Source organism: Mustela erminea, chromosome 6 (genome assembly GCF_009829155.1).
Source record: "Mustela erminea isolate mMusErm1 chromosome 6, mMusErm1.Pri, whole genome shotgun sequence".
NCBI classification, from domain to species: Eukaryota; Metazoa; Chordata; class Mammalia; order Carnivora; family Mustelidae; genus Mustela; species Mustela erminea.
This window is the reverse complement of record NC_045619.1, coordinates 43,413,917-43,440,203: the sequence shown is the minus strand read 5'-3', so window position 1 is coordinate 43,440,203 and position 26,287 is coordinate 43,413,917. Positions and strand designations below refer to the sequence as shown.

The following is a 26,287-nucleotide window of genomic DNA, read 5'->3' as shown; positions in this document are numbered from 1 at the left end:
AGATAATAAGATAGCTAACTCTCATTTTCTCATTAGAGCTCCAAATAAATATGCACTTTCTCCAAATCCAGGAATAAGAAAATGGTCTATATCAATATAATTTAAGTTGCTGATTTGCAATAAAAATGAGAATGGCATTTTAGCTAATCGCATTTTACTCCATATATTATTCATTTAGCAATTATTGCCGTGATCTGCAGATTCTTGAGGAAGGAATATTGAAGAAATATGTTGGGAGAGAATTGGAAGGGAGAAGGTATTTTCAAATAGGAAAAATTTTTAAATGGGGAGAGGGAGTTGGGGATTGGCAGTGACCCAAAATATGTAGGGATGATTTTAGATGATGATTTATTTCTGAGGAAGGTTTCTAGAGGAACAGTTGGGCATTGCATCAGGGTACAGAGAAAAGCCAGAGAGCTGATTAAGTGTTCTGGTTAAGGAAAAAAAGAGAAAACAAGGTCAAAGAACTTTCCTCTAGTATCCCCTATGTTTTACACAATGAATTATTTTTGCATACAAAAGGTTGGGCTTTAAGATGTGTTTGGGAGACTTATGTAAAGTGCATTATGTTACCTCATCTATTTAACTCACTAGCCACCACCCACTTGAATAGCAGTCATGGGATTTGTCTACAGCAGGAAAGGCAAAATGGACCATGTGTTTGAGGCATATAGTTTAACTGCTGCACCGTATTTGACTTTTAAAAGTAAGGATGCTTCTTAAGAATTAAATGCAGTGTAAAACTGAATATTTCCATTGTGTTAGCCTTAACATTTTCACTTTTCTGCACATATATGCCCTGCCAAAGTCTTTATGAAAATTTCATAATTTCAAACAAGAACAGCACACTCACACACACTATGCTATATATTGGACAGTTGTATTTAGGTTAAAAAAAATCTCTATTTTTACTCTCCTGATTATATTCCTGTTGGTGGAGTTTAAAACACCATAATCTTAGACAGAAATACTTCATATACATACATACATATATATATATATATATATATATATATATATAATCTTCCTTCAGAGATGTACTCTCTTTTATTATGGCATCACTCTGTTCATTGGAAACTAAATCTGTTTGCTTCATGAGAACAAAGGTGGGGACAGCAAGGGGTATAAAAATTAACTGCTAGTTTCTAAGCAGTAACACTAATACCCCAATGAAGCTCAAACTGTTTAATTTTTTGGCAACTGAATAGACAGTTGCCAGCAAGTGATCCTCATTTTTCCTGACATCCCATTTCTGTCTCTGTTCCTATCACCTACCACTGTGAATTTATAATTGCTAACAAAGAATTGCACTACATTTGCCAGATTTAAATGGATTTCATGGCACACTGATGCAATTACATGCCCTTTCTTCAAAGGCTGAAAGTGTGTCAGCTCCACAATGCACCACATGGCAACAGACGGCAGTATTTGACTGACTGCTCTACTAAGTTAGTGAAGAGTGTCATTCTGCTCTCAGATACTTCTCAGACTGGGGAAATTAATTTACAATGGGAAAAAAACAAAGGACTTTTCATTCTGCCCATTTAGTTACCTACCAAAGCTGTGACCAGTCACACAATCCTTTTGAGTTTAATGCAGATCAACAACAAATGTCACTGATTTTAGGCAAGTCACATAAACACTCATCCTTAATGTCACTTTCTTAATTTATAACTTGAGATGCTAGGACTTCAAGGTCCCTTTTATAGGTACCAAGTTCTTGTTGTTCAGTCCTTGAGGTTAAGAAGTCCTGTAGGTTTTGTCTGATAAGAATCAGTAAAGCAGAGAGCTCAAGTAATTATCTGTTGTCCACAGGATGTAATATTCAAAGTTGCTACATGAACAAAAACATTTTAAGAGCTTAATGTGTACGGAGAAGCCTATAACAATTCTCTTTCAATTATATGTACATAAAAACTCAGAAGCAGGGCCAGACACCAGTGCTTGGGACAACTCACCAAAACTAGTTTCCTGATTTGTTCTTCTCTTAGGCAGTGTCATTTCTTTGTTCATTATTTCAGGGTTCATCAGAGCCACAAATTAAAGTGTTATGACTTGCATACATTACTCTCAAGTTGACTTTGATGTTCAGCTGGGACCCCTCATGCTAGTATCATTGCCTGAAAAAAGGTCAAATTTCTTCTACCATCCATCCCCAAGGAAGTAATACAGAATAGAAACACACACAGTTTGCTTGTCCCCACTGGAGCAATGGTCCTGACTGCGGATCACCAGCTGCTTGGAACTATGTACAGAGAAATCCCCCCATTTTGCTTTTATTTTCAACCTTGGAAGTGTAGCTACAGACTTAGTCTAGTAAATAGCCTATTTGTATCAGTAGAAAATAAGTCATGTCTTATAGTCAAATATAGGCTTAAAAGACCTATTAACGTATCTATGCAAATAGAGAGCATCCAAAATTCTTTGCTTTTATCTTTCTTCTACTTTGAATAAAAATATCCTCTTCTCTGAAGCTCCTAATCATTAGCAGAGGCTGTAGTGATGCATCATTTAAGTCCTAAAATTTAACATACATGTGAGATCACAGATGTTCCCCATAAGAAAACAAAGCAAAAGAGAAAAAAAATCATTTTTTTTCTTGATCTGGCTTCTAGGGACTACCACACCACCAGCAGTATTCAGTCATCTGCTGACTTGAACTCCTACTATAAAAATTAAGAATTTACAATACTGATACTGTTTCTTAATAGAATTTACTTGACACTTAAAATCCAATAAGTCAGTCAGAGAAAGACAATTATATGACTTCATTCTTATGTGGAATTTAAGAAACAAAACAGAGAAGCATAGAGGAAGGAAGGAAAAAATAAAGATGAAATCAGAGAGGGTGACCAAACAAAAGAGACTCTTAACCATAGAAAACAAACAGAGTTGCTGGAGGAGAAGGGGGGAGGGAGTGGGGGTAACAGGGTGATGGGCATTAAGGAAGGCACATGATGTGATGAGCACTGGGTGTTATATACAACTGATAATCATTGAACTCTACCTCTGAAACTAATAATACACTATATGTTAATTTAATTGAATGTAAATTAAATTAAGACCCAATGAGGAGGTATGTATAACCAAGAAAATAACTGTGTAGCCACAGCCTTAAAGATTCTTTGTGCAATGTTAGCTCTCTTTGCTTCTTTTCTTGAGGACATATTAAGCAGCTCCAACAGTGTTTTTTCTTGTTTCTCCCACTCCTTTTTTCCATCTTGATCATGTCTGTGTAAAGGAAAAGTCCATTTCAGCACTTTCTGTATCAAAAGATTGAATGCAGAGGAAATCAAACTTAATTTTCATATCCAGTTTAATTCAGAACTTCCTTGATCCATCTTTCAATGCCATACAGGTCTGTCCTGTCCCTTCCGATTTCATATTTAAGAGCATTGTAACTATCAAATAAGTAATCCATGGATAAGTAATTCATTATAAAGTCGTCCATTTAAATTAATAGCAAAGGCAAGTTTCTCAATGAGCACTTGAGTTTTACTAAAATCGTGTATGTCCCTTTCATTCCATAGTCAGTTTTAGCAAATGTATATAATTTATGTATATAGAGTATTTTTAACTTTGAACTTAATTTTTGTATAATCAAAATACTCCAACAATAAAAAGGATACAGTAGGATGCCTATATCTCTTTCCTACCATCTATTTAATTCCAATCCATAGTTATTTTTATAAAGGTAAAGACTATAAACAATTCTTTCACATCTTTTCATTAAAAAAGTATGTAGACCATTATATATATACATCTCATATAAATTGTACTTATACAAATATAATAATATAAACACTGCTCTACCTTGTTTTCTCTCTTACAGTTTTTCCATATTAGTGTATTCAGATCTCCTAATTTTTTTAGGAGTTATATAGTATTTCATTATATCATAATTATTTATTAAATAGGGTTTTTTGGTTTATTCCCACTTTTTTGGTTAGATTTATTTTTAGCAGATTTGGGATTACAGAAAAAAATGAGTAGAAAGCTCGAAGAGTTTCCATATACCTCAGTCCCTCCCCCTAGTTTCCTCTATTATTGATATCTTGCATTATTGTGCTGTATTTGTTAAAATTGATGGGCCAAGAATACATTAATATTAATACATTGTCATTAACCAAAGTCCGTAATTTACATTAGGGTTCATTCTTAGTGTTTTGTACACTTAAGGGTTTTAACAAATATATAATGGCACGTATCTACTATTATAGTATCTTACACAATAGTTTGATTACACTAAGACTCTCTCATTCTGTCCTAATCATCCTTGCCTCTCTCACCTTCAACCCCTGACAACAACTGATTATTTTACTGTTTCCATGATTTTGACTTCTCTACAATGTCATGTAATTAGAATCCTATAGTATACAACATTTTCAGATTGATTTATCTCACTTAGAAATATGCATTTAAAGTACCTCCATGTCTTTTCATGGCTTGATAGATCATTTCTTTTCATCATAGAATAATATTTCATTGTCTAGATGTATCTCTGTTTGTTTATCCACTCACTTACTGAAGGATATCTTGGATGCCCTCAAGTTCTAGCAATCATGAAGAAAGCTGCTATGAACACTTGTGTTCAGATTCTTGTATAGACACAAATATTCAACTCATTTGGGTAAATACTGAAGAAGATGATTGCTATATCCATTGGTAAGACTATGTTTAGTTGTGAATGAAACCACCAGCCTTCCAAAATGGCTTACCATTTTGCATTCTCATCAGCAGTGAATAAGAGTTTTGGTTATTCCATATCCTTGCCAATATTTAGTGTTGTCAGTGATCTGGATTTTGATCATTCTAATAGATGTGTATTGGTATCTCATTGTTGTTTTAATTTGCATTTCCCTGATGACTTAGGATGTTGAGCATCTTTTCTTGTGCTTATTTTCCATTTGCATATCTTCTTAGGCAAAATATCTTGTACAGATATTGCTTATTTTTAATTAGGTCATTTGTTTTCTTGTTGAATTTTAAGAGTTCTTTTTATATTTTGGTTACTTGCCCTTTATCAGATATCCACTTTGCAAAGATTTCCTCCAAAACTTTGTTTTGTCTTTTTCATTTCAACAGTGTCCTTCACAGTGCAGATTTTTTTTTTTTTAATTTTAACAAAGTCCAATTGTTATGGAGTGAATATGCCCCCTCAAATTCCCAAGTTAGGGGTGCCTGAGTGGCTCAGTTGGTTAAGCAGTTAGTTGCCTTCAGCTCAGGTCATGATGTTGGGATCCTGGGATTGAGCCCCACATTGGGCTCCCTGCTCAAAAAGGAGCTTGCTTCTTCCATTCCCTCTGCCTGCTGCTCTGCCCGCTGCTCTGCCCGCTTGTGGTCACTCGCTCTCTGTCAAATAAATAAATAAATAATATTTGTTCAATAAATAAATAAATAAATAAATAGATAAATAAATAAGTTTCCTAAGTTAAAATCCTAATCCTCAGTATCTCAAAGTGTGACCATATTGTAAGACAAGGTCGAGACAGAGATGGTTACATTAAAATGAGCTCCTTAGAGTGGGGCCTAATCCAATGTCTGGTGTCCTTATAGGAAAAGAAAATTTGTACACATATGTACAAAGGGAAAAGGCTGTGAAGCTCCTGGTAGAAGAAGGCCATCTACAAACCAAGGAGAAGGCCTGTAACAGACTCTTCCCTCACAGCCCTTAGAAGGAACCAGATCTATCAACACTTTGATCTCAGATGTCTAGCCTCCAGAAGAGTGAATAAATACATTTTTATTATTTAAGTTACCTAGTCTGTACCTTCTTACAGCAGCCTTAGCAAAGTAATACACCAATATATCCATTCTTTTCTTTCATAGATCATATATTTTGTATTCTAATAAGTTATTGCCAAATGCAAGGTCAGCTAGATTTTCCCTTGGTTTACTTTTTTCCTATCAAAATAATGCTATCATCTCTCTCTTATTATTATTTTTTTTTGCTTGTTTATTCCAGTTGGGAATATATACAATATATACTTTCACAGGAATATCTTTATATCCTTAGAATTAATTCTTAGCATTTCCTTGATGATGAGAGCTGTTGAGCATCTTTTCACGTATCATTTGGCCATCTGCATTGTATGCTCTGGAGAAATGTCTGTTTGCATCTTCTGCCCATTTTTTAATTGTTTTTTTTTTTTTCCTGTGGGTGTTGAATTATATTTGTATCTGTATCAGATATTGTTTTCCACAGTGTCTGTACCAGTTTGTGTTCCCAACAACAGTGCAAAAGGGTTCCTTTTTCTCCACATCTTCACCAACACCTTTTGTTTCTTGTGATGTTGATTTTAGCCATTCTCATGGGTATGAGGTGACAGCTGTTGTTTTGATTTATATTTCCCTGATGATTGATGTTGAGCATTTTTTCATATATCTGTTAGCTATCTATAGGTCCTCTTTGGAGATCATGTCTTCTTTTCATTTTTTAATTGGATTATTTGTTTTAGGGGTATTAAGTTGTATCACTTTTTTTTATTTATTGTGGATACTAACCCTTTATTGGGTATATCATTTGCAAATATATTCTTCCATTCCTTAGGCTGTGTTTTACTTTTGTTGACTGTTTCCTTTGTTGTGCAGTAGTCTCAGTGGTTGATTTTTGCTTTTATTTCCCTTGCCTCAAGAGACATATCTTGAAAAATGTCGCTATGGCTGATCCTAGAGAGATTACTGCCTCTGCTCTCTTCAGAGATTTCTGTGGTTTCAGGTCTCACATTTAGGTCTTTAATCCATTTTGAATTTGTTTTTGTGTAAAGTGAAAGAAAACAGTCCAGTTTCATTCTTGTGCATGTGTCTGTCCAGTTTTCCCAATACCATTTGTTGAGCCGACTTTTTCCCATCATCTATTCATTCCTCCTTGTCACAGACTAATCAATCATACACCTGTGAGCTTATTTCTAGGCTTTCTGTTCTATTCCATTGATTTATGTGACTACTTTTATGCCAATATGATACTGTCTTAATTAGTACCACTTTGTAATATAACTTGAAATCTGGACTTGTGATACTTCCAGTTTTGTTTATTTATTATCCAGCCATAAAAAGAACATGTTGCAACAACATGAATAGAGCTAGAGAGTATAATGCTGAGCGAAACAAGTCAGTCAGAGAAAGACAAACACCATATGATCTCACATATATGTGGAATTCAAGAAACAAATCAAACAAGCAAAGAAAAAGAAGAGAGAGAGACAAACCAAGAAACTGACTCTAAACTACAGAGATCAAAGTGATGGTTACCAGAAGGAAAGGGGGTGGCGGAAGGAGGGGATGGGGAAAGTAGGAGATGAGGGTTAAAGAGTATATTTATCATGATGAAAAAGAAAGTAAAACAAAATAAAATGGGGGGGAAAAGTCACCCAATAAAAAGAAGAAAAAATAGTATAAATTCTTAGCAATGAAATGGCCATGTCAAACGTATGTAGTTTTTGCCAAATAGTCTATCAAAAGATTGTAATAATTTACCATCTTAACAATAGTTGAAGTGCTGTTTTTATCTCGCTCAAGTTAGCACTATTTTTCAAACTTAGTAGTTATTGTCAATCTCATAGAGAAAAGTATGTCTCATCATGGTTCTTTTTTCATTTCTTATGAATGAATGAGTTTAGGAATTTAAAAAATACTTAAGCGTCTCTTTAACTCTTCTATTTTTTTTTTTAAGATTTTATTTATTTGTTTGACAGACAGAGATCACAAGTAGGTAGAGAGGCAGGCAGAGAGAGAGAGGAGGAAGCAGGCTCCCCACCAAGCCGAGAGCCCGATGTGGGGCTCGATCCCAGGACCCCGGGACCATGACCTGAGCCGAAAGCAGAGGCTTTAACCCACTGAGCCACCCAGGCGCCCCAACTCTTCTATTTTTGTTGCACTTTTAGAATCTCTTTATTTTCTCCCCTGATTCACATTTTATTAATACTTAAAAGGAAAATTTAATTATGACTAACTATAATTATCCTTTGAAAATACTCTATGTGCTTTTAAAAGGAAATGTATTCTCTGTATTTTTAATAGTGTTACATATATGTAAATTAGATCAAGAATAGCTTTACTTATAAATTTGACATTTTAGAGAGAAATTTACTAAAATTTCCTCCATGGTAGTAGATGTGTAAATGTAGTTTCTTTTGAAGTTTCTTTAAGGAGGGTAGCTAAAATTTGACAGTGTTTGCTAGAAGTTGTCTTTATTTAGTTCTTAGTTTCATTAGGTTTATACTTCTAGGTTTGAAGACTTTATTTTGCATAGCAAATGCTTTGTCAATGCTTTTGAATTTGCCTGACATACCTGTTTTGTGAATTCTGCCCACAGACTCATGTGCAAGTGCTTTTGCTCTTACACGCTATTAGGTTTGCAGGTTTTGTTTTTGTTTTTTCACATGCGTGGCAAAGACTGCTAGTTTTACCTCCCAAGTTCCAAACAGTTGTACTGTTGTTTCTTTGTAAAAGGTTGAACCGTATATGAAATTACAGCTATTTGACTGTTTTTGATTCACAGAAAAGGGCAATTTGATATGGTTCAACCTGTTACCTATCATTTCTCTTTGTCTACTTCAAAAATAAAATCCTTTACATGAATCATATTCATTTTCACTCTAAGATGTATTGAAAGGATTTCTTCTTATTTCTCCTTCTAGAAACACATTGTTCCCTTCAATAATTTGTCTATTTTCAGTTATAAAAATTGTAACTTTATATACCGTCTCTCCACATTCTATTATCTACTTTAGATCTTCTGTTAGATGGGAGCTAAAACTTCCTCTTCTGCGTTTTCTGTATTTTAACACTTTTTAGATTTTTAACACTTCATCTAACCATGGTGCAGCTCCATGCACACTGGCCTGTTTTCTGTCTCACTAAGCCTGTTTATTGCATATAATGGGAATCACAAAATATGCAGTCTTTTGCATGTGACTACTTTCACTTGCCAGACTTCTCTTGAGATTCTTCCACATTGTAACATGAATCATTATTTTGTTCTTTTTTTGCTGAGTAATATTCTGTTGTACGGGCATAAATCTTTTTGGTATCCATCTCCTGGCTAATGGACATTTGAATTGTTTACAACTTTTATTATCACAGAGTCATGTTTTATGGACATTCACATTCAAATTTGTGTCGGCATATATTTTTGTTTCTTTTGAGTAGAGTTCTAGGTATTAAATTACTGAGCTGCAGGCTTACATTTAATATTTTAAATTAAAGTGGAAATATATTTTGTAAAATAACTGCATAATCTCACATTTCCACCAGCTATGCAGGAGGATTTCATATTCTCAGAGACCTTTTGGAGAAACATCAAGTGTGCCAACATACCTGTAACGTTAATCTTAAGAAGAGAGGAGAGAGAGAAAGAGCTATGAAGTTTATTATAAGAACAATGGCTGAAAACTACCAATTTCAGTGAAACATTAACCTATAAATCCAAGAAGCTCAGCATCCCCAAATTATCATAAAAGCAAAGAGGTTATAATCAAACTATTTAAAAGCAAAGAGATAGAAAAATGTAAAAACAGCAAGGAAATAAATTACTCATCATCATATACATGGGAACAATAATAAGTAGGTAACTTCTCATGAGAAAGAATGGAGATCGGAAAGCAGCAGAATGAAATATGCAAAGTACTGTGAAAAAAACTGAACCAAAATTTCTGCCTGTCATGAAATCATTCTTTAAAAATAAAGAATGTTTGTCTTAAATCTTCATGATATATAAGTATTGCACATAAATATTTAATCTAACCATGTATTTTACTGATTCTCAGGTTCCCATTTATTTAACATTTTTAAATCTCAGAAATCAACAAGTATATTTTAATCAATGGCTTCTTAATATCAATGGTAGTCGGTGAGCACTTGTGATGTAGCATTTTAATCATTTGACAAAGAGTAAAATCATTTGCTACTCATAGTGGCATGATTGGATAACCACAATCCCTCAATAATTTTTTATGGACAATTTGAAGAGAAATAGTCATAATAATGTTAATACAGACAATATGTTTATATTTAAAACATCTGAAAAATACTTAAAATGGTAATATTGGTTAAATATTAATCAGCTTAAGAAAAAATACAATAAATACATCAATTTTCTATAAAAATAATCACCTATTAATAGAAATAGATACAAATGAGAAAGTGTCCATTAAAAACAAAGGCTCACGGGGTCCCTGGGTGGCTCAGTGGGTTAAAACCTCTGTCTTTGGTTCAGATTGTGATCCTGGGGTCCTGGGATGGAGCCCTGCATGGGGCTCTCTGCTCCGCGGGGAGCCTGCTTCCTCCTCTCTGTCTCTGCCTGCCTCTCTGCCTACTTGTGATCTCTGTCTGTCAAGTAAATAAATAAAATTTTTTTTAAAAAGTTCAAAAAATAAAATTACTCGTTATAAAATTTAGTAAGACTTGTACACCTAAGGATTATATGGGGTGAAAACTTTAAAATTTCTCTGAAAGATATGAAAATTGATTTTTAATAGATATAGCTTTTTCCTGGAGAAGAAAACTCAATCTTGTAAAGATGAAAGTTCCTCCAAAACTAAACAATAAAATCAAACCAACATTTCTAATGTGCTGACAGAACTTTTTTTTTTTTCTTGGAAGGATGTATTTTCAAATTCTGTGGGAAAAATAATTGGGCAAAGATACAAAAACTGTCAAAAATGAGGGTAACGCTATTATAATTAAATTGTGTGGTTCTAAATAGAAGTATATAGCAAGAATATACAAACAAGATCTTTAAAAGTTCTTTGTGGTATTATTTTGCCTGAATAAAAACAACTATCAAATATATACAAGGAAAAAGAAATTATGAATATTGGTTAATTCAAACGATATAAGTCTTGGGTTTTGTTATATTTTGATACAATAAGAGAGAATTTTAAAATAAAAAATATTCCCGGGATGCCTCGGTGGCTCAATTGGTTAAACCTCTGCCTTCTGCTCAGGTCATGATCTCGGGGTCCTGGAATCGAGCCCCACATAGGGCTTCCTGCTCAACGGAGAGCTTCTCCCTTTTCCTCTGCTGCTACCCCTACTTGTGCTTGCTCTCTCTATCTCTCTCTGACAAATAAATGAATAAAATCTTTAAAAAATAAATTAAAAAAAAATAAAATGCAAAGCATTCCCATGTAAAACAGTTTGGGGAAATATACAACTCAGACAAACAGAGCCCTGCTATTTAAAGTTATTCAAACTCAAGTAATAGACTTGTTTCAAGGCTGCAGCTAAGATGTATAAAGGGATGGTTTAACTCTCTGACCTTCTCCATGAAATCCTATGTTAGAGAGAGTTCAATCAGGTCTCTGCTGTTAAACTCCTAAAGGAAGAATCCCAGTATGATGTAATTTCATTGACAGAGCTAAAATGGGATTATGATGATAAGAGTGTCTCCTCTTGAAACTATTAAAACCCTCTTGCAGTATGTTAGACTTAAGTTGTATAATTAAGTGTATACCATATAATATATTTTAATTGTTTCTCATAGCCAGAGGACCACTTCTGCTACTAGTGGAAAATTACTTGGACCATCTATCATGCATATTAAATGAACATAATAGAGATTTCAGAAATTAACAGAAGTTTTCATGGTATATTTAAAATCTTTAGGGTTGTAATTATTCGATAACTAATATTAAGATAATGCATTAGCCACTTTGAAAATAAAGCTGGATTCACTACTCTGTTCAAAATAAATTTCACATTCACAGAAATGACAATAATAATATGAGAATACCACAAGAATATGTCAAACATATTTATATCAATGGATAGTAAAAGCTCTAAAATGAAACCAGAAACAGCATAGCTGAATACTAATATATTCTGAATCTAAACTGAAAGACTTTGATTAGCACACTAAATAAAAGAAATAAAGCTAAAATACTAATAACAAAGTAGGAAAACAGTTGCAACATACATATAAATATTTAATACAATATTAAAATCCTCATACATAGAGTTTTCACAAATGAGAAAAATGGACAAAAGATAAGATAGGAAACTTCTAAATTAAATCAATTAGATAACAAACATGAAAAGAAATTATTTCTGGTTATAATCAATAAAAGCAAGTAAAATTTGTCTGTAGAAAGTTCAATTAGTATAATTTTAATGGTAGGTATTTTGATGGCTTATCTAAAATATAAACTACATATACTTTTGGAATTTGTGAGTATATACCTAAGGAGAATAATCATATCAGTATAAAAAGGCATACGTCATACAGTACAGTCTTTTACCATAAAAAGTTAGAAAGAAGCTAATGCCTATGAACAAAGAATTGATTAAAGAAATCATGATGTAAAGATGCAATGGATATTATGGAACCATTTAAATTAGTGCCTATTCAGGAATTTAAATCATACTGGAAAACAAAATTAAGAAAACTTTTTTCTCAAAGGAATTAGTGAAAAATTGGCTTTCAGTCTGTTATCTGATAAAACAGCAATAAAGAAAAGGCAAAGAAAAATGTTACCCTTGGCAAAGTTTCCCTTTTAACTCCCAACAAGAGCAATGATAACTTGAAAAGAAAATCCAGCATCAAAGAGATTTAAACCAGACACACAAATGCGTGAGCACACGTTCCATAGTTCTCTCTGTCTCTCTCTCTCTCTGCATGAATTTCTGCAAAGATTCTGAATTCCTAGTTAATTACTAACTCGGGTTTTCTGTGTGTAGCCTATATGTCAGCTTGGTTTTCCCTGTCCTGGAAGCTATCTTTAACTCCACAACTTAAATATGACTTGCAGAAGACCCCACCCCCACTCCAGGCCTTAGAGACAGTCCAGATTTCCCTCTATAATACATGTAAACTCCTGCAGGCTCACTTCTTCTCTTTCTGTAACTTCTCCATTTCATACCCTCCTGCCTTACCCTAATGTCAGACAAGATACAAAATGGAGACTCAGTAGTTTGAAAAAAATTAAATCACAACAAGCATTTTGTGAATGTAGTAACTTTACTGAAGTCTTAGAGATTTATACAAAGGCGTCACCCTTTTCAGGGTTTGTACTCTGATGTATCTCTGACTCTCCCCTCTTCTCTAAAGAGTTAAAAACTTCCCATGCAGAATAGCTTTGCTTCCTTTGTTGACATCTGGGAGCAAATTATTACCCATTCCTCACATAGACTCACCTACTACTAAAAAACATTTTCTTCCTGAAATGAGTTTCTCCATAAGAGCAATTATTCTGCCAGATACAGTGTTTTCCAACTTTTTATTCCTGGCAATAGGGGACTCCAGCTCATTAAGTCATAATCCCTTGGTTTGCTTATACTAGTGATGACAGATATTGTGAATTTGCTTCTCTGACTACTTTTCTCTTTTGCCTTCTTTATGTAGGTGGAAAAGTAAATACTACCTTTCCCAGACTTTCAAGCAGCTAGAGGTGACCATATGGCCCAGTTTTCACTCTGAGATGAAAATATAAGTAGGCAGGTGGAGCTTCTTCCTGGAAAGCTTGTTAATGGAATGGGATGGCACATTAACAATCAGCTCTTTCACTGTTCTTCCTGCTTTAAAAGCAAATGTAATATCTTGAAGTACAGCATCCACTCTGATTCTGCAAAGATGAAAGCCACACACCAATAACGGCAGGCTCGGATGACAGAGTGATCTGTGTCCCAGTTGTCATTGCTGCACTATCACACAATCCCAGGACTATATAGCTCTAAGTTCTTAATGAAGGAAAAAAATAAATACTTCCAGTTTATATCCGTGTAAGCCTTACTGATACCATAAGTTTCCATAAATATGTGATGATCATGATAAGAGGTTTAATATTTATAAAGCACTCCCTAGTTTCTTTTACTCCATAGTCAAACTGGATACTCCATTTATGTATATTATTCATTTTCTCCTCATGTTCCTAAGAAACACTAGCCATCTTATTTCCACCAGTTTGTTTAGTTGCCTCTTTTATTGTTGATTGTCAGCATATAAAAGTATTAATAAGCACATTGGTAACATAAAATCATATTACATAAAAACATATTACATAAAATTATGTAATAATTACATAATAGTTCATTTTCATTTTCATTTCAAAATGTAATGAACTGCACTGACCTATAGAACCTCAGAAAATGGGAACCTGGGTGGCTCAGTGGGTTAAAGCCTCTGCCTTCGCCTCAGGTCATGATCCCAGGGTCCTGAGATAGAGCCCCACATCAGGCTCTCTGCTCAGTAGGGAGCTTGCTTCCCCCCTCTCTCTGCCTGCCTCTCTGCCTACTTATGATCTCTGTCTGTCAAATAAATAAATCTTTAAAGGGGCGCCTGGGTGGCTCAGTGGGTTAAGCCACTGCCTTCGGCTCAGGTCATGATCTCAGGGTCTTGGGATCGAGTCCCGCATCGGGCTCTCTGCTCAGCGGGGAGCCTGCTTCCCTCTCTCTCTCTCTCTCTCTGCCAGCCTCTCTACCTACCTGTGATCTCTCTCTGTCAAATAAATAAATAAAATCTTTAAAAAAAAACATTTAAAATAAATCTTTAAAAACTAAAATAAAATAAAATTAAAAAGAACCTCATAAAACTTCTCAGTAATTAGCATAGTGTGTGTTACTTATTCCTTGAAATAGGATTGTAATAGAAGAAAAAATAAATCAAAGTCTAGTTTGTTATAAGATTCTGATAATATTTGTACCCTCTAGCTTCTCAAAAATCCTAGAAATACAAATTATAACAAGGAGAGGCCAATATCACAATGGGAAATCAGGCCTCCTTTCACCTCTACTTAAAAAAAAGTCATCATCAAAACGTATAAATGGACACCACAATCTATGATGAATTAGGTCATATGTCCAATATGTCAACATCAGGAATTTTATCTACTTTCAGTATGTTATATTATAATGGTTCATTTCTTAAAATTCACATTAGAAAATCATTTTTAGAAAAAAAGTCAACACAAAACTCATTTTTCTGAAATATATTTATCAGGAAAAAAAAGTCAGTGTATCCTCAAGATATGTCATATAGTAAATACTGAAATTGGAGGAGGAAAGTGCATCATCACGTCACCAAGGGCCTTTGCTTTATTGTAAGTAGCACCATCCTTATACTTTAACCTTCTAAAAATTTAATACTTTAGGAACTTTTTCTTGTTTGTTTTCTTAAAAACATTTTAGTTGTTGCTACATTAGCCAAATCCTTGGGTTTCCTCCCTCTTAAAATAAAGTTTCCCTAAGTATATATGTGGTGAGATATAGAGGTGGAAGTTTGCATGACAAATATTAAATTAGTTTTATTTTCCAAATCTCATTTTTTTTCTGTTTAAGGCAGATAATACACATAAAAGTGTATTCCTGCATTGTATTCCAGGACTCTAAGAAAAATTAACACAACTCTCAGATGGTATATTGCGTACATAAAAGGAGAAAAGAAATAGTTGTCTCTGCCCATGGAATATTGAGTCTAGAGAAGTGATTGATTTATTGGATATTTATTCTCATGTGTATTTTTCTTTCTTAGTAATACCTTTAGTTGTCTGCTCATTTTGTATTTAAATAAGACTTTGAGATGATGCTTCCTTACCCAAAAAAGGGAATACCCAAAAATATAACAAAAATAGTATTCAAAAATAGTCCAAAATAGTTTGAAAACAGACTCAGACTTTTGTTCATTAAAGTGTGACTATGTTTCCTCCACAGGATCAGATACCTGCAAAATAGAATTACTATCTGGGATTCCAAAACTTTGGCTTAGGAAAAAAAGAACAACTCTTCAACAAATTACAGCATAAAGTTTATATTATAATCCAGAGCTTCCCAAAACCTTAGCAATAGCACAATTATTTTCCAAAAATGAGTCATAAATATGTCAGGAAATATTATTGGCTGTTAAAGTTTCAGAGTGATAAATGAATAATTATACACATTTACTTTTCAACCCATTCAAAAATTTCCAGCATTAAAATAATAATTTTAAAAGTCTATTTACTGTAGCAATTCAGTTTCCAACTACTGAAAAAATAACTGGTATCTTACTTGCCTTCCAAATAACAATAAAATTGGACAAAATATCTAGGACTGTTCTTTTAATACATTGAACAATAGGCAAAGCAGTCCTGTAATTCTTCAAAGAAGAATACATAGGAGTACATAGGAGTGCTTTATTTACTTGTCCCAGAGAAATGGATCCTAAAGTGAAGTAGTGACATTGTTAAGCTGGAGAAGCAGTGACCAGAAATATATATTGCTCAAGTGGATAGAATTTTAGGGCTCTCCTGAAAACGAAAAATTTGCAAAGAAGTTCCAAGAAGTCTCTTTGAGGAGACACCTTGGTCTTTGGGTGAGGAATGTGCCGTGCACAGTCACAAAAAGACCTACTAGAATTGATAGAAGGCAGATGATGCTGGCCTAAGATTGAATGGAGAACTGTAATCACTGAAGGATGAAAAATATTGCAATCCTGGCCTATTCAGAGAGACAATGAAGATTTCAGCTGTTCAGTTGAGAGCCCAGAAAGGACATACCTTTGGAATGAAAACATCACTTTTTAATGAAGGACAAAATTAAAAGAAGCTTACCCTGACAAAGACTAAAAACCAGCACTAACAGAATCAATAAGAATCCACTACTAATTTAGCAGCCCTGTGAAAATGAAACCAGGCCCTATAAATAAAAATATATATATAATCCAGACATGAAAATTAGCATAAAAATGACCCATAAATTTTTAAAAATCAGTAAATAGAAACAATACTGCCATGATATTGTAATTAGCACACAAGAAAACAGCTATTCAAAATATGCTAAAAGACTTAAAGAAAAATGTGATTATAATGAATGAAGTGATGATAGAATCACAATAAAGAAATACAACCTTTTTTAAAAAGATCCAGTAGAAATTCTAGTATTGAGAAATCGAATATAAACTTTGTTCTTAAAAATAATTTTATTTGCAATAGTATAAAAAACATCAAATACAAGAAAATATACTTGACAAAAAAGTTACAACATTTCTTTACTAAGAACTATAAGTTAAAGAAAACTAATAGAGACATAATATGCTCATGAATTGAAAGACTCAATATTGTTAAGATGCCAGATCTAACAAAACTGACCTATCAATTCAATGAAATCCCAATTATAATCCTATCGGGTGTTTTCATGAAAGTGGACAACTGATCTTAAAATTTATATGACACTGAATGACCAATGCAATGTTGAAAGAAAAAAGCATCAAGTAGAAGGATTTATAATATCTAATTTCTAAAATTACTGCAAAGCTACCATAATGAAGTCAATATGATATTGGTATAAAAATAAAGAAATAGATCAATAGCACACAATGGAATCAAGAATGAAGGAACTCATACAATGATTTAGAAGCCCCACATCCAGCATGGCACCAAAGACAAAGAATAGGCACGGATAAGTGAATTGTTTCAAGTGGATCACTTTCGAAGAAATTTAAAGGTTTCAAAGAAACTTAAAACAGAGGGCCAAACTTTAAAGAAGGCAGTCTTTAGAAGGATTGAAGAAGTATTTGAGAGTGTCAGTGGAATATAATAAGCCAAGAAATCTTGATGGAGTCTTTATCACTAGACAGAGCATAGTATTTATAAACCTGACCATGAAATTCAAAAGCAGAGGCATGGAGAAGTTAAAACTATCGAATAGTTGTTGCCAAAGGTATGGAAACAAACAGGGAAGAGTTGACTAGGTAAAGTACAAAAAACAGATAATCAAGTCAAACAATGGGCAGAAGACATGAACATACACTACTCTAATGAAGACAGGATGACACATTAAAAAAATGTTCATCATCATTAACTATCAGGGAAATTCAAATCAAAACCTCATTGAGATACCACCTTACACCAGTTAGAATGGCAAAAATCAACAAGGCAAGAAACAACAAATGTTGGAGAGGATGTGGAGAAAAGGGAAACTTCTTACACTGTTGGTGAGAATGCAATTTGGTGCAGACACTTTGGAAAACAGTGTGGAAGTTCCTCAAAAAATTAAAAATAGAGCTACCCTAGGACCCAGAAATTGCACTACTGGTTAATTACCCCCAAAGATACAAATATAGTGAAAAAGGGCCATATGCACCCCATTGTTCATAGCAGCAAGGTCCACAATAGCCAAACTATGGAAAGAGTTGAGATGCCCTTCAAGAGATGAATGGATAAAGAAGATGTGGTCCATATATACAGTAGAATTTTATTCAGCCATCATAAAGGATGAATACCCCACTTTTGCATCAACATGGATGGGACTGGAGGAGATTATGCTGAGTGAAATAAGTCAAGCAGAGAAAGTCAATTATCATATGGTTGTACTTGCTTGTGGAACATAAATAGTATGGAGGACATTAGGAGAAGGAAGAGTAAAGTGAAGGGGGAAAATCAGAAGGGGAGACGAACCATGAGAGACTGTGGACCCTGGGAATCAAACTGAGGATTTGAGAGGGAGGTGGAGGGGATGGGTGAGCCCAGTGATGGGTATTAAGGAGGGCACGGATTGCATGGAGTACTGAACACTGAATCATGGAACACTGCATCAAAAACTAATGATGTATTGTATGGTCATTAAAATGACATAATAAAAAATTAAATTATATATAAAAACGAATGTACCCTTTATATGATGTGCTGTGGTTCTTCTGCAGAACTCCTAAGCCTTGCTTACCCATAAAAAAAAAAAAAATCAGACAAGTCCTGATTGAGAGACATTCTACAAAATAACTCAATAGTACTTCTCAGGATTTTTGAAAACAAGGAGTCTAAAAAACTGTCACGAGCAGAAGAGCCAAAGGAGACACAGCAATTAAATGCAAAATGGTATCCTAGATAAGATCCTGTATCAGAAAAAGGATATTAGCAGAAAACTAATGAAATCTGAATAAAAACACAGAGAGTAGCTGATAATAATGGATCAAGACAGGTTCCTTAAATATGACAAACGTCATATACTAATGTAAGATGCTAATAAGGGAAACTAGGTTTGGTATATATGGGAACACTCAGCACTATCACTGCAACCTTTCTGTAAGTCTGAAACTATCCAAAAATTAAAATATTAAACAAAAAATGAATATGCAGAAGGAGCAGTGACTGGCCATGCTATAGACAAAATGAGTCACACCATGGCTAAAATTAATGAAACAGAGAATGGACCAAAAAGCAAATATCCCCTCCTTAAAGTTACCTTCCCAATCCCACTTTGGAATTAGGTGGCCTGTTGTGACGACAGAGAAAGAGGAAGAAGGGAAAATTGTATTAATTATATAAGTCACTACTTTAAACCAGAAGAATCTAACTTACTTTGGTTGACAAGTGTATGATTTCTACCACTAAAGCAATGGGGAAATCAAACTATGTTTAATTCACTTATGGGTGATAAAATAAGGCTCATGTTGGATTTTGTGGATAGCCATAAACTTGAAAATATATACTTTCTACCAAGATATCAAAGGAAAAATTGATGAAGTGTCCAAAATGGAAAATGGAAGGTAATAGAGAATCAGAACACTGAGCATTACCCCACTCTAGTGATTCAGTAAAGATCTCCCTGTTTGTGGGATGGAAGAACTTAGGTTTAGTAATAGATGCGCTGTAGTGAGGTGGTGCAAGTGAAATAAGTTTACTGAAATAACTCAGAATTAAGTATACCTACTATAATTTGGGGCAATAATCTCCTGATATGCATCATCAAGAGTTGATGACAGTGGCAGGGCGGGGGGTGCAGGGAAGCAGGGCTGCAATTTTAAGTAAGGCAAACAAGGTAGAACTCATAAAGAACTGGAACGAAGACTTGAAGGAGATAAAAAAGATAGTAATAAGGATATCTGGGAGAAAGGTATTTTGGTGGAAGAACAGCCAATGAAAAGACACTAAATTAAAAGTGAATCTGGTCTGTTCAAAGAACTGCAACCAAAACAGTGTGACTTGAAGAGAGCAAGCAAAAGGAGTTAAGTGATGACTTTAGAGAAATGATCCGGGCTAGATACTGCAGGGTTCTGAAGGACAAAGAATTTTAGCTTTTACTTCTAGATAGAAAGCCACTGGAAAGTTTCCTCCAGAGGAGTGACATGATTTAACATTTTAACATAATCATTTATCTTAGAAATGATTTAGAACCATTAAGGAAATAAACAAAGAAAATAAAGAAACAACTATGGAGGGTTTCTTGAGAGAAGACTGCATAGAATTAAAGCAGTGGGTATATTTAACTATATACATCCTGAAATGTATAATATATAAATTCCATTCAAGAAGACACATTTCTAGGAAATAAGGGGAACAGTTACTTCTATGGATATTACATTGTCCTCCCTATCAGTCTTCCAGTCTTTCAACCTTCTTTAACTCTGTTATCCCCTTTCACTAAGTAAACATTTGCATATCATCATTGCAAATAAAGCTACTAAAAATTATATTATTCTTTGGAATACACCATCATGTATGGGGATTATATTAAAGGAAATTGGGAAAAATATTAAGCATATATTAGGGGTTGATACAGTACCCATGTGAAATAATCACTAAAGGTAAATAAAAATCCTCTGATACAATAGGCAGACAAAAGTACATAGTAGATAGATATTTGGGCAGATAGGGAGGGAATATATGACTAACCATTCTGAACTATAAGAATGACATTGTGTTCTAGTTCCCATTTACCTTACAAAATCCATCCCCAACTGAATTGATAAACTCTTCAGGCAAGACAGTTCAAGGCAGAGCATCTCTATAGGCTGATTCACAATGAAGTACCATAGAAAGTTCTCTCTCTTTTAGTGGCCAGAAGCCCAGAGCTTACACCACTATGTGAGACCAGCTGGTATAGAAATAAGCAGGTCAGTGAAGAATGAGCTATTCCCAATAAGCATCCTGTGATCTTTCTCTTCTCACACATTTCTACATGTCAAGAAAATTAGAGGAAAGAGGAAAAATAAATGTAACCTAGACTTACATGAGAAGCAAGGCATTGGCTTTGTTTTGCTTTCTTCCTAAGTATCCCAAAGTAAAATTTACTGCTATGGAGAATATTGAAGAAGGCATTGAAATTCAAATTCAAGACATAGCTGTTAGTGAAAAGATCTATTAAAAATCACAATGAGGGACATCTGGGTGGCTCTGTCAGTTAAGCATTGGCCTTCCACTCAGGTCAGGATCCCAGAGTTCTGGGATGAGTTCTGCATCAGTCTTCTTGCTCAGCAGGGAGGCTGCTTCTCCCTCTACCTGACACTACCCCTGCTTGTGCTCTCTCTCCCTCTCTTTCTGTCTCTCCGACAAATAAATAAAACCTTTAAAAAAAACACACACACAATGAAATGATGAAATGTATTTTAATAAAAACATTTATGTAGTACACTAAAACCTATAAAATTGATATCCTGCATTTAATATTTACCACAATACTATGAGTAAGTTATAGCTATATCAAATTTTAGATGAAGTTATTGCCACTCTGTGAAGAGATTTAAAATAGTCCCCTTACACGATAAGGCTCCAACTATCATTTATGCCTTGAAATTAAATGTATTTCCATCCGCCTATGTTGTCTTTCCAGCTATATTTGGAGCTAATAAATTTAATAGGTTTAGCTCAATACTAAAAACCATAAAAACAAGTGCCAACCTCAACATTTTACTAGAGTATCTCCCTGAAGTTCCTAAGACAGTCAGAAAGGATTTCCTCTGTACTTTCTCTGAAGAGAACACCACCTTTCAATTTATATTGCTCTTTATTTCAGTTTTAAGGCTGAACATTGGTAATTGATCTCGGAAGCAATGATCAGGATATAAAGAGCGAGATGAACCTTCTCTTGAACGTTTTTGTGTATAAAGGTTTCAAAGGGTTGATATGTGTATTTCCCTATGGATCAATTTTTAACTCACGGAGAAAATGCTTTTTTTTTTAATAGTGCGTCAAGCCATGATAGGTGAAATAATGATGTCTAAGATCAGAGTCCCATTTTCACAAATTATTTTCATTTTTTAAAAATTCTCAAAGTAATTCTAAGAGAGCAGTTTTCAAAACAGAAGTAAAACAGTAAAATTTGGAGTGGGAGCTGAGGTTAATAAAATACTTGAAAATTCATGATTGTAACAAATCTTCCTTCTAAGAGAAGAAATGTGAGCCTACAGAGAGCTGTTAGCATTTTCAATAGTAGCCAATGCACTCTACAGTCTGACATGTACTTATTTGATAAAGTGATTTATTCCTTAAAAATATTTTAATATCTCATTTTTTCAGTTTCTCATAAACACAAAATCAAATAGTAAACCTTTTTGGACATATGCCTGCTTTTTTTAAAAAAAAAAAAAAAAGACTTACATTTTAATATACCTTTAACCCCAGTATAACTATTAAGTATTCCCCATATATATTCAACTCTTTTCAGATATACTCTTTTACTGCAACTTTGAAACAGAAGTGAATTTCTCATCTTTCAAACAATTATATCTACACTATTCAAAATGAAAAAAATAAGGCAAATAGATATAATTGATACACTAAAAGATCATAGAATAATAGAGAGGCAATAATATCAATGACACCTATACATACTTCACACATCTTACCTCCCTGATTCATATGTTAGAGTATAAGAATAAGAGAAAGAGGGGCACCTGGGTGGCTCAGTGGGTTGGGCCGATGCCTTCGGCTCAGGTCATGATCTCAGGGTCCTGGGATCGAGTCCCGCATCGGGCTCTCTTCTCAGCAGGGAGCCTGCCCTCTCTCTCTCTCTGCCTGACTCTCTGCCTACTTGTGATCTCTATCTGTCAAATAAATAAATAAAATCTTAAAAGAAAATAAGAGAAAGAAGTTGAAAAACTTAATTCCATATAGTTTTAATTATTCATTTACTCATGCTTTACAGATTATGTCCAGGGATTGCTCTAGGTGCTAAAGATACAGCAGTTACTAAGACAAAGTGCCTAAAATACAGTACTTATATTCTAATGAGGAAAATAAGACATAAATATATAAACAAATAATATAGTTGCAGATAGATACTGGATATATAAAGAAATTAAATAAAATAAGGTGAGAGCAAGTGAGGGTACAGAAAATGGTAAAGAGGTCATTCTCAATATTCGCATTAAGACCTCTCTGATAAGATAGTTGAGAAAAAAACCTGAATATTGGGAAAGAGAGAACTGTGTAAGGTTGTGGGTGAAAATTATTTCATACTAAGTGAGTAATTAGTTTAAACAGTCTGAGATGAGGAAAAGCTTGTCAAGGAAGAGTAAAAAGGCTGTTATTGATGGAGCATAGTGGGTGGTCAGAGAAGACAGGATTGGAAAGGGAGTCAATGATCAGATTATACATTGTAGGCCTAAATAAAGAGCTGGAATTTTGCACTAAATACTTAGGAAAAATATTAGAGTTTTAAGAGTGAGTGAGTGAGTGAGTGTGTGTGTGTGTGTCTACATTAAGTCAAATGAACTATAGAGAGGAAAGAGTCTAAGCAGAGTTACCAGTTAGGGAGCTACTGTCACAAATGAGGTGGGACATGATGGTGGCATGGTAATGATGACATAGTCATGATAGTGGTAGTGGTTCAGGAAGTGAAGAGTGATGTAATTTAGGATGTATTTTTATTTTCAAGTCTAAGGGATGCCAAATTACCAAATGGGGATGTCATGCAGGCAGGCAGACATTCAAGTCTGGAACTGAGTGTAGTGTGAGTAGAACTCAAGATCTAACTTAGGAATCGTTTGAAGAAAAGAGATTCTTACTTTAAGTCTTTTAAACACATACATAATGGGGTTCCTGGGTGGCTTAGTCAGTTGAGCATCTGTCTGCCTTTGGCTCAGGTCATGATCCCAGAGTACTGGGATCGAGTCCCGCATTGGGGTCCTACCTTGGTGGGAAGCCTGTTTCTCCCTCTCCCTCTGCCTGCCACTCCACTTGCTTGTGCATGCTCTCTCATATACATGTTCTCTCTCTCTCTCTCTCTCTCTCTGTGTGTGTGTGTGTGTGTGTGTGTACCAAATAAACATGTTTAAAAATCTTTCAGAAAAATAAAAAAAACACATTTGTAAGAGTTGAATATATTCTTAAATACATAAGTATGAGGTATTTAGAGAGGAAAAATACAACCCCTATTTAATAGGAACTCTCCTGAGTTTAAAAAAAAAAAGGTTTTATTAAATTACAGAAACAGTATATCAGAGTAAGTGCACATGTGTTTATGTGTTTACTAAATATGGGGAACTATTTCATTTGAGTATCTCTGGGACACATTCCATTTCTTCTGTTGGTGATTGATGCTTTTCTATTTATACTATATTGGCATTATTTTTTTTTTTACTTTTGTGCTTCCTTATGCTTCAAGTAACATTACATCTTGACACAAATTTTAAGAGCTGTTTATGTTATTATTTTGTAGACATAAGTTCATTTCCCCACTGAGGGTCAATACCAAAAATATCTAGCTCCTTTGATACACATATTTTTAATGAAATAACATGAATGCAAGTTCAACAAACCTATTTGTATAGGAAAAGCCAGTAGCTTTTCTCCCAAACATTTCACCTTCTTCCAGTAGATTAAAAAGATGTTTAAAAGATTACTAAAGACTAAGGGAAGGGAAATTAAGTAAGAGAGATTTTTGACCCATGGACATGATTGGAAATGACTCCATTCAATCCCAACCAGACATTCCTCTCAATAGGAATCAAACTCCATCAGAAAAAAATCTTGGTACTGACACCTATATGAAGAAAGCATTATACACAGATGTTTTTAGAAATTTGTACAAAATATTTGTCAAAATATTTTTTCTAAAATATTTCCCAATTTAACTTTAACATGTGTGTAAGGATATTGCTTTGTGTACTCTCTAAAAATTTAAGATATGTGCCATTCTATCACTTAAGCTAACATCTATAGTATTGTTTTTAGTCTCATGTAAAGACTATTGTTTATCAGGTAACTGTTACCAGACAATCAATCTTTATTTAGAATGCTGTTTTTATTCACATCACATCTTAAAGGCTGTGGAATAAAAGGCATAAAAATACCAATGACAGATAAAACAGAGAAAATTACTCTGAACAAACTCTTCTAGAATAGTGTGGTGCATATAAATTATGAAAACACTAAAACTTGATCAAAAAAGGAGGTCTTTAACTTTCATTTAAATGCATGAACAGATGTGGCAGACCTAATGTCAATGGATAAATGGCCCCAAAATGTGGAATGTAAGAACAAGATGTCTGAATGTTTTTAAACTCATGCCAGGCATGGCTGGATTTCTCCAACAATAAATGAGTCAAAACCTAGGGTGCACATAGGGCAGTGTTCTGTCAAGGATCTTGGCCACCAAAGGCCTTAGCTAGCTCTATGAAAAGAATGATTTTCACTTGAAAACTAATTTTATTCTTTTCAGTCACCTATGCATGTGAAAACAAGCTGAACCTCAGTTCAAAAATAAATACTATGTAAGTCTATTTTGAATTACGCTTCTAAACTTTATTCTTATAGTTAAAACACTGTAAAAATCTATAACTCTGTTACCTCAACAGTTCCTTTAGTTTGATCCAATTGTATAAGTGCACACATTTATGTATTGTATTTCTGGTAAAATTTTGAGGTTTTGTCAATCTAGTTAGAGGTTTTAAATATACAAGAAGCTTGAATTCTATGGAAACAGATATCATGGTGGCATTTGTTTTCACAAATATACTAGGGTTAGCAGGACAGTCTCCAAAGACCAAAATATCATAGGTGTTTTTCTTAAGATTTTATTTATTTGTTTGAGAGAGAGAAAACAAGCAGGGGGAGAAGCAGAGGGAGAGGCGGAAGCGGGCTCTCCGCTGAGCAAGGAGCCTGATGCAGGGATTGATCCCATGACCCTGAGATCAAGACCTGAGCCAAAGGCAGGTGCTAACTAACTGAACCACCCAGGTGCCCCAGAAATGTTGTGTTTTAAAAGACAATTTACTTTATGAACTAATAAAATGTTAACTGTCATTTCCTCAACCAATAATCTATTTCCAATTTACAATCTCCAAATACCATAGAGAAGAATACTTTCACATGTCTCAAAGTTAATAAAGTCATTTTTAAAGCAATAAATAGAATAAATAAAATAAAATAAAATAAAATTGGAAAACTTAAAAACTTTATATAACAACAATTATATTTTGTAGGACAGCATATTAATTGTGTGTTTAGAGCCATTGATTATATAATCTTGAATGTGGATAACAACTGAAAATCTTATAAAGCTTTATATCTTATAAGGTACTTTTTATTTAAATAATCTATTTCATTTTATCCGTCATTCTTTGAGGTTTTTATTGTAACCCAGACAAAGCCTATAA

At 34.0% G+C, this 26,287-nt stretch overlaps 1 long non-coding RNA gene across 1 annotated transcript; it reads left to right on the top strand.

Moving 5' to 3' along the window:
* The first annotated feature begins 5,566 nt into the window (after window positions 1–5,566).
* Window positions 5,567–15,700, top strand: LOC116593125. Its single transcript, XR_004286763.1, has 2 exons — window positions 5,567–5,727; window positions 15,646–15,700. It is a non-coding gene; the product is annotated as an uncharacterized LOC116593125 (long non-coding RNA).
* The last annotated feature ends 10,587 nt before the right edge of the window (window positions 15,701–26,287 follow it).